At 43.8% G+C, this 10,272-nt stretch overlaps 1 long non-coding RNA gene across 1 annotated transcript; it reads right to left on the bottom strand.

Annotated features, from left to right (window-relative positions):
- Positions 1 to 6,294: 6,294 nt before the first annotated feature.
- On the bottom strand, positions 6,295 to 9,921 carry LOC123085249 (uncharacterized). Its single transcript, XR_006439632.1, has 5 exons — positions 9,818 to 9,921; positions 7,791 to 8,104; positions 7,618 to 7,690; positions 6,934 to 7,461; positions 6,295 to 6,441 (listed from the first exon to the last, which is right to left on the bottom strand). It is a non-coding gene; the product is annotated as an uncharacterized lncRNA (long non-coding RNA).
- Positions 9,922 to 10,272: the final 351 nt, after the last annotated feature.

Genomic DNA, 10,272 nt, shown 5'->3' with positions numbered 1-10,272 from the left:
CCAGCGATCCATTTATGGGCTGGTGCAAGCATCTCGGAGTTGGAACATTCGCTTTGATGAAATGATCAAAGCGTTTGGGTTTATGCAGACTTATGGAGAAGCCTGCGTTTACAAGAAAGTGAGTGGGAGCTCTGTAGCATTTCACATATTATATGTAGATGAAATACTTTTGATGGGAAATGATATATAATTCTTGGACAACATTAAGGCCTACTTGAATAAGTGTTTTTCAATGAAGGACCTTGGAGAAGCTGCTTACATATTAGGCATCAAGATCTATAGGGATAGGTCGAGACAACTCATAGGTCTTTCACAAAGCACATACCTTGATAAGATATTTAAGAAGTTCAATATGGATCAGTCCAAGAAAGGGTTCTTGCCTGTGTTACAAGGGGTGAGATTGAGCTCAGCTCAATGCCCGACCACGGCAGAAGATAAAGAAGAGATGAGTGTCATCCCCTATGCCTCAACCATAGGATCTATTATGTATGCCATGCTGTGTACCAGACCTGATGTAAACCTTGCCATAAGTTTGGTAGGAAGGTACCAAAGTAATCCCGGCAAGGAACACTGGATATCGGTCAAGAATATCCTTAAGTACCTGAAAAGGACAAAGGACATGTTTCTCGTTTATGGAGGTGACGAAGAGCTCGTCGTAAAGAGTTACGTCGATGCTAGCTTCTACACAGATCTGGATGACTCTAAGTCACAAGCCGGATACGTGTATATGTTGAATCGTGGAGCAGTAAGCTACTGCAGTTGCAAGCAGAGCGTCGTGGCGGGATCTACATGTGAAGCGGAGTACATGGCAGCCTTGGAGGCAGCGCATGAAGAAATATGGATGAAGGAGTTCATCACCGACCTAGGAGTCATACCCAATGCGTCGGGGCCAATCACTCTCTTCTGTGACAACACTGGAGCTATTGCCCTTGCCAAGGAGCCCAGGTTTCACAAGAAGACCAGGCACATCAAGCGTCTCAACTCCATCCGTGAAAATGTTCTAGATGGAGACATAGATATTTGCAAAGTACATACGGATCTGAATGTCGCAGATCCGTTAACTAAACCTCTTCCGCGAGCAAAACATGATCAACACCAGAACTCTATGGGTGTTCGATACATCACAATGTAACTAGATTATTGACTCTAGTGCAAGTGGGAGACTGTTGGAAATATGCCCTAGAGGCAATAATAAAAGGATTATTATTATATTTCTTTGTTCATGATAGTTGTCTTTTATTCATTCTATAATTGTATTATCCGTAAATCGTAATACACGGGTGAATACTTAGACCACAACATGTCCCTAGTGAGCCTCTAGTTGACTAGCTCGTTGATCAACAGATAGTCATGGTTTCCTGAGTATGGACATTGGATGTCATTGATAACGGGATCACATCATTAGGAGAATGATGTGATGGACAAGACCCAATCCTAAGCATAGCACAAGATCGTGTAGTTCGTTTTGCTAGAGCTTTTCCAATGTCAAGTATCTCTTCCTTAGACCATGAGATCGTGTAACTCCCGGATACCGTAGGAGTGCTTTGGGTGTACCAAACGTCATAACGTAACTGGGTGACTATAAAGGTATGCTACGGGTATCTCTGAAAGTGTCTGTTGGGTTGACACGGATCGAGACTGGGATTTGTCACTCCGTATTACGGAGAGGTATCACTGGGCCCACTCGGTAGTGCATCATCATAATGAGCTCAAAGTGACCAAGTGTCTGGTCACGGGATCATGCATTACTGTACGAGTAAAGTGACTTGCCGGTAACGAGATTGAACGAGGTATTGGGATACCGATGATCGAATCTCGGGCAAGTAACATACCGTCTGACAAAGGGAATTGTATACGGGGTTACTTGAATCCTCGACATCGTGGTTCATCCGATGAGATCATCGAGGAGCATGTGGGAGCCAACATGGGTATCCAGATCCCGCTGTTAGTTATTGACCGGAGAGCCGTCTCGGTCATGTCTACGTGTCTCCCGAACCCGTAGGGTCTACACACTTAAGGTTCGGTGACGCTAGGGTTGTATGAATATGAGTATGCAGCAAACCGAAAGTTGTTCGGAGTCCCGGATGAGATCCCGGATGTCACGAAATGTTCCGGAATGGTCCGGAGGTAAAGAATTATATATAGGAAGTCGAGTTTCGGCCATCGGGAAAGTTTCGGGGTCCACCGGTATTGTACCGGGACCACCGGAAGGGTCCCGGGGGTCCACCGGGTGGGGCCACCTATCCCGGAGGGCCCCATGGGCTGAAGTGGGAGGGGAACCAGCCCCTAGTGGGCTGGTGCGCTCCCCCCCTGGGCCCCCCTCTGCGCCTAGGGTTGGGAACCCTAGGGGAGGGGGCGCCTCCACTTGCCTTGGGGGGCAAGTCTCCCCCCTTGGCCGCCCCCCCCCTAGGAGATCCCATCTCTAGGGCCGGCACCCCGCCGGGGTCCCTATATAAAGAGGGGGGGTGGGAGGGCAGCCGCACCCAAGACCTGGCGCCTCCCTCCCCTCCCTGCTACACCTCTCCCTCCTGTTGTTGCTTGGGGAAGCCCTGCCGGAGCCCTGCTGCATCCACCACCACGCTGTCGTGCTGCTTTATCTTCATCAACCTCTCCTTCCCCCTTGCTGGATCAAGAAGGAGGAGACGTCACGCTGATCGTACGTGTGTTGAACATGGAGGTGCCGTCCGTTTGGTGCTAGGATCTCCGGTGATTTGGATCACGACGAGAACGACTCCCTCAACCCCGTTCTCTTGAACGCTTCCGCACGCGATCTACAAGTGGTATGTAGATGCACTACTCTCTCTCGTTGCTAGATGAACTCATAGATTGATCTTGGTGAACGTAGGAATTCTTTTATTTTATGCAACGTTCCCCAACATATGTGTAACATCACGTTCGAGATTCATTAAGAATAAACCATTGACCAACGGGGCATGACCATAAAACATATCTCTAATATAAATAGAACAACCGTTATTCTCGTATTTAAATGAGTAGCCATCTCGCATTAAACAAGATCCAGATACAATGTTCATGCTCAAAGCTGGCACTAAATAACAATTATTGAGGTTTAAAACTAATCCTGTAGGTAAATGTAGAGGTAGCGTGCCGACGGCGATCACATCGACCTTGGAACCATTCCCGACGTGCATCGTCACCTCGTCCTTCACCAGTCACCGCTTATTTTGCAGCTCCTGCTTTGAGTTACAAATATGAGCAATGGCACCGGTATCAAATACCCAGGAGCTACAACGAGTACTGGTAAGGTACACATCAAATACATGCATATCACATATCCCTTTAGTGTTGCCGGCCTTCTTGTCCGCAAAGTATTTGGGGCAGTTCCGCTTCCAGTGACCCTTCCCTTTGCAATAAAAGCACTCAGTCTCAGGCTTGGGTCCTTCTTTGGCTTCTTCCCGGCAACTGGCTTACCGGGCGCGGCAACTCCCTCGCCGTCCTTCTTGAAGTTCTTCTTACCATTGCCTTTCTTGAAACTAGTGGTTTTATTGACCATCAACACTTGATGTTCCTTTTTGATTTACACCTCCGCTGATTTCAGCATTGAAAATACTTCAGGAATGGTTTTCACCATCCCCTGCATATTGTAGTTCATCACAAAGCTCTTGTAGCTAGGTGGGAGTGCCTGAAGGATTCTGTCAATGACCGCCTCGTCCGGGAGGTTAATGTCCAGCTGGGACAAGCGGTTGTGCAACCCAGACATTTTGAGTATATGCTCACTGACAGAACTATTTTCCTCCATCTTACAACTATAGAACTTGTCAGAAACTTCATATCTCTCGACCCGGGCATGAGCTTGGAAAACCATTTTCAGCTCTTCGAACATCTCATATGCTCCGTGTTGCTCAAAACGCTTTTGGAGCCCTGGTTCTAAGCTGTAGAGCATGCCGCACTGAACGACGGAGTAATCATCAGCATGTGACTGCCAAGCGTTCATAACGTCTTGGTTCTCTGGGATGGGTGCTTCACCTAGTGGTGCTTCTAGGACATATCCTTTCTTGGAAGCTATGAGGATGATCCTCAGGTTCCGGACCCAGTCCGTATAGTTGCTGCCATCATCTTTCAGCTTGGTTTTCTCTAGGAACGCGTTGAAGTTGAGGTTGACATGAGCGTTGGCCATTTGATCTACAAGACATTTTGCAAATGTTTTTAGACTAAGTTCATGATAATTAAGTTCATCTAATCAAATTATTTAATGAACTCCCACTCAGATTAGACATCCCTCTAGTCATCTAAGTGATACATGATCCGACTCAACTAGACCGTGTCTGATCATCACGTGAGACGGACTAGTCATCATCGTCAACATCTCCATGTTGATCGTATCTTCCATACGACTCATGTTCGACCTTTCGGTCTCTTGTGTTCCGAGGCCATGTCTGTACATGCTAGGCTCGTCAAGTTAACCTAAGTGTTTTGCATGTGTAAATCTGTCATACACCCGTTGTATGTGGACATTGGAATCTATCACACCCGATCATCACGTGGTGCTTCGAAACAACGAACTATTGCAACGGCGCATAGTTAGGGGGAACACTTACTTGAAATTATTATGAGGGATCATCTTATTTACTACCGTCGTTCTAAGCAAATAAGATGCAAAAACATGATAAACATCACATGCAATCAAATAGTGACATGATATGGCCAATATCATATAGCTCCTTTGATCTCCATCTTCGGGGCGCCATGATCATCTTCGTCACCGGCATGACACCATGATCTCCATCATCATGATCTCCATCATCGTGTCTCCATGGAGTTACTCGCCAACTATTACTTCTACCACTATGGCTAATAGTTTAGCAATAAAGTAAAGTAATTACATGGTGTTTAACCATTGACACGTAGGTCATACAATAATTAAGACAACTCCTATGGCTCCTGCCGGTTGTCATACTCATCGACATGCAAGTCGTGATTCCTATTACAAGAAAATGATCTCATACATCACATATATTGTTGGGGAACGTTGCAGAAAATAAAAAATTTATATGCTTCACCAAGATCAATCTATGGAGTTCATCTAGAAATGAGAGAGAGGAGTGCATCTACATACCCTTGTAGATCGCGAGCGGAAGCGTTCAAGAGAACGGGGTTGAGGGAGTCGTACTCGTCGTGATCCAAATCACCGATGATCCTTGTGCTGAACGGACACCACCTCCGCGTTCAACACACGTACGGTTGGGGAAGACGTCTCCTCCTTCTTGATCCAGCAAGGGGGAAGGAGAGGTTGATGGAGATCCAGCAGCACGACGGCGTGGTGGTGGAAGCAGCGGCGATCTCGGCAGGGCTTCGCCAAGCTCAGCGAGAGGGAGAGGTGGTACGGGGGGAGAGGGAGGCGCCAGGGACTAGGGTGCGGCTGCCCTCCCTCCCCCTCTTTATATAGGGGGCCTAGGGGGTGTGCCGGCCCTGGAGACTCTATCTCCAAGGGGGGGGGCCTAGGGCGGGGACTTGCCCCCCCAAGTCAAGTGGGGCGCCCCCCACCCCTAGGGTTTCCAACCCTTGGAGTAGGGGAGGCCCAAGGGGGGCGCACCAGCCCACCAGGGGCTGATTCCCTTCCCCTTTCAGCCCACGTGGCCCTTCGGGATAGGTGGCCCCACCCGGTGGACCCCCGGGACCCTTCCGGTGGTCCCGGTACAATATCGGTGACCCCCGAAACTTTCCCGGTGGCCGAAACTGGACTTCCTATATAGAATTCCTGACCTCCGGACTATTCCGGAACTCCTCATGATGTCCGGGATCTCATCCGGGACTCCGAACAACTATCGGGTTTCCGCATACTAATATCTCTACAACCCTAGCATCACCGAACCTTAAGGCCTCGTTTGGTTTCAAGGGCCGATTATCCCAGGGCTCTAATCCCCCTCGGGGGGATTTCCATGCCCTCTCCCACACCACGGGGAGATTATCATGCCAGTTTGGTCAACAGGAGGAGGGGTGGAGATCACGTCCAGAAAAAGTGTAAACAAAATTGTAATATTCAGGAATCATGAAAATGACTCGGTTTCTTTACAGAAACATCATACCAATTCAGAAGTAATCAAAATTTATGTATATTTCCATGAAAAAATATCAGGAATGACACAAAGTACTAGAGAATAATTCACGAATTTTAAGGAAAAAACATGAAACACACATGTAATCAGCAAAATAACACTTCAACCCACTGACAAACGCTAACCAGTTATACATATCGATTCGCATAAATAACATAGCACTACCCAGGTGTGCTAATCATGGTTTTAACGACAAAAATACAAACTACGGCTAGAAATCCAGCAATGATAAGCATTTTGTTCCATAAAAAATGCCCATGTGTGACTGATCCATAGCAAAAATGTTTGTTGTCGAAATAGTTACTCCACTGAAACTTCCACCATCAACTTCTTTGAACATTTTTATCGGATAGCTTTAGTAAACCTACAAAACAAGAAAGAACAGTGTTGTTACTACACAATATCACGTTTAAAACTATATATAAGCACATATTTTTATTTACATGCATGTTTCACAAAGAAACATATGCACACATAATAAAATGTTGTCCTCTCTGACAATAATCTACTGGAAAACTCGAAACCTTAACAATACATTGATTCATGTTTTCATTGCTTTGTCACTAATACACCTTTTTCAAATCAAGCTGTAGTGCTCGATTTGTATGAAGAAAAAACTGTAGCGCTCGATGACAAGTGTATGACTAGAGCTTGGATTTCTAGTAATGAACAACACAAATTGTTGATAAAAAGGATAAAAACACAAAACAAACTACTAATTACGATTACTACAGAGATTGATGTACTACAGAACAAAGGGAAACAAGCTTATAAAAAGCTCAAGTCAATAATGCCACAAAGTAAATAAATATAAAATGGATGTAGTGCAAAACAAGAAGGTGAACTGCTTACACACCTTATGCTATCTACATCTCAGAAATCTCCTCCTTCAACCAATAAAGCCGAAGATTTGAGTCCTTGGTATTGATGAATATTTCTCGATTCATTGGGCATTTGGAAAGCCGCAGTGCCTTTGCTTTTTCTGCAATTGATAAATCTTCCATTGGTTCTAGCGCAGCCACACAGTTTCCAATCGAGAAAATGTCATCTTGCTTTGATTCCTTCAACTCGTCAACCAGTTTTGCAGATTGTTTCTTCCAAAAATCCATGTAATCCTCAAGTACAACAGCGATCTGACTTTGCTTCCTCTTTTTCACAGGCAGTGCTCCCTTTTGTTCAGAGTTGGTAGATGTTGTAGCTTCAGGTTCATCTCTTCTTGATGCCCCTTGCCCTTGTAGATTAGATGAGGACATACCATCATCAACATTGGTAGAGGAGATATGGTTCAAATAATTGGTAGAGGAATCCATAGGAGAAATGGCATCGCTTGTGAGACCCACTTGCGGAATTGATACAAAGTTCAAGTCTCCTGAAGCAATACTTCCTGCTCCAAAGAAAAAGAAACATATCAGCATGTTCTCTTAGAAACATGAAAAAATACAAGTATCTCAACAATCTCACAAATACTATATAATTAAAGCAAGAATGAAAAGGATTTAATATGTAGGGTCGACGGAAATACATGATACAAGAAACACACCTTCATGTAGTGTAGCCAATGACTTGAAGAGCATGAATGGTCTTGAACGGAACTTCTTTACCCTTAGATTATCCTATTCAATGCAACAACATTGTATGGTTGGGATCAATAAAACAATACCTTGAAGAGCATGAATGGCAGTGAACAAACAATATATCAAGAAAAGAGCTAACCTTGATAAGTTTATTTCATATTACAGGTTCAGCGATGATCATGCAAAGTGTATCATCCCATCCCGTGCCACTCTGTTTCCGAGAGTCTCTCACTGCCTTATAATTTCCTTTTTAATCCTTATCCTTCTCTTGGATTTGTTGCTTGGAGAAATGAGCTAGTGGAAATTTTTGATTGAATGTATTTGTAATTCTAGTCCACCCTTCAGCAGTCCACCCATTTTGACCTCGCTAAAGGGGATTGTTGTGGTCAAGCATTATATCAACAAGACCTTTCTCGTATGCATGGTCCCAAGATGCCCTAGGCGCTGCCATAGCTACATTATTGAATCAACAATGGGGTACTAGTTAAATTTCACTCTACCACTACTTTACCTAAGAAAAGGTGAGAAAAAATTTACAAAATAAACTCATGTCCGACTAGTTGTTATAATCAGCCCACATTTGCATCGCGATCTAATCTCTAAGAGTGTTTCCATCGTTTGCCTCATTGTGATGATGTTGGTTGACATCATCTCCCTCTAGAACATCAACATATGTTTCTGGTGGAATTAACGGTGGTTGGTTATCCAACCATGCCTCATCACCACTTTGAGCTCTAATGATTTTATGGAATACAGCACATGCCGCCGGAATCTTGATTTGTGACTCTATTGGGTAGTGATTGCCCACTTTCAAGATAGGGAAACGTTTTTTCAGAACACCAATGCTCCTTTCGATGTGGTTCCGGAGGATTGCATGGGTATGGTTGAATAACTCCCTATGGTCGGCATAGCCCATATTAGATGAGCGCCGCCTCCTAAATTCACTCAGGTGATACCGAACTCCTCGATATGGTGCAAGAAAAGAAGGTGTGTTTGCATATCCACCATCTACGAGATAAAATTTTCCATCTGGCACATGAAACCCCTTGCTAATAGCAGAATGAAGAACTCCTGCATCTGATGCGGACCCTTCCCACCCACATGAAGTAAATGTGAAATTCAGATCAAAATCACATGTAACCATGACATTCTGTGAGAGGGTTCCTTTCCTATTCCTAAATGGGGGGGGGGCCTTATCTTCAGCAATAGTGATGGGGATATGTGTTCCATCTATAGCACCAATGCAGTTCTGCACATTGAAAAAGAAATAACAAAGTTGGTAGGTTTAGAAATCTATGTGGAGAAGTTTCAAAAATTCCATTGATATGGAGATGTGTGTGTAGTGGTACACCTGGAAATAAGGCCAATAGCGGTTGTTCGAAACAATCTTCGGGTGGGGCTGGAGTGAACTTGGAATCTTTATAAATCTTTGGGCTAGAGTTGGAATTAAGTCAACAATCCTGTTTATCTTCCTATGAATTGTTTCTGCGCTGTGTTGGAAGTATTTTTGTAGATCTTGATTACTAGCATTGTGCGGAATCATGTACATGAACATTGCCAACTGCTCCTCGACAGCAACACGCGACGTGCCCTTCAATAGATTATCTCTTCTAAGGTAATCCACGATAGACTTGAAAATCTCAGGTTCCATCCGAAACTCAACCCTAGACCAACTCTCGTAGCCTTCTAATATTTCCTTAACCTTTGTAGCCCCGGATAAAGATGATGTGTGAACTGGATGCTTTTCCTCATAAAGGGAAGCATATAAAGCGGGAACCAAAAGGAAAAATAGTTCATCATCTTCTTCTTGTTCTTGCGAGATAACCTTAATAATTTTATTTCTCCTAGAATCCATCACTATTATACCCAATGAAAACAAAATTAATACAATGATAATAATTATAAATAAAGCAATGATAATACCATCTCTATTATGGCTGCAAAGAACCAATAGCTAGGAGCCTAGGAAGCTCAGGAGTGAATACAAAGATAATACCATTTCTATTGTAACATCTACGTACATAATTAAGAGCATCAGTTTTCTCATATACTAAAATAAGACCACTTTCAATACTAGGTAGAGAAAAAAAACATCACAAGAGCAGTAGTTTTGCATAATTTAAGCTTCCTTAGTGGCCATGTCAAAGGGATGACTACGTCACATACCTTTCTTGCTCCGAGTGAAAACTTCTCAATGATCGACGAATCAAAAGGGACCAAGCAATTGAACACAAGTCTTTGGATAAAGCCAACTTATAATGTCAGAGCACCTGCATTTGAAACACGATAAAATAATGAATAGATACATATAGATAACTAAATAGAGTAGACCCACAAATCAATACCTACTAGAAAACAATGATCAGTCAGGAGGATCAATCAAATTTTGTCATTAGGTAGCACAGGTTTAAATGAACGAACAAACAAAAGTAAAACAAGTATGCGACTGGACTCAGTAGTAACACCTCAAACAATACAAGGTAGTAACACCTCAAATCGACAGAGCGACAAATCGTTGTAGTCAGTCAGTCAAAGAGACGTGAACTCCGACCAGCTAGCCTCAGCGACAAATCGATAAAAAAAAGTGTAGTCTTCATCAACCAAAGAATGGCATCACATCA

Source organism: Triticum aestivum, chromosome 1B, assembly GCF_018294505.1.
Source record: "Triticum aestivum cultivar Chinese Spring chromosome 1B, IWGSC CS RefSeq v2.1, whole genome shotgun sequence".
Classification (NCBI taxonomy): Eukaryota; Viridiplantae; Streptophyta; class Magnoliopsida; order Poales; family Poaceae; genus Triticum; species Triticum aestivum.
The sequence above is the reverse complement of the archived record's forward strand: the minus strand, read 5'-3'. Positions and strand labels throughout refer to the sequence as shown.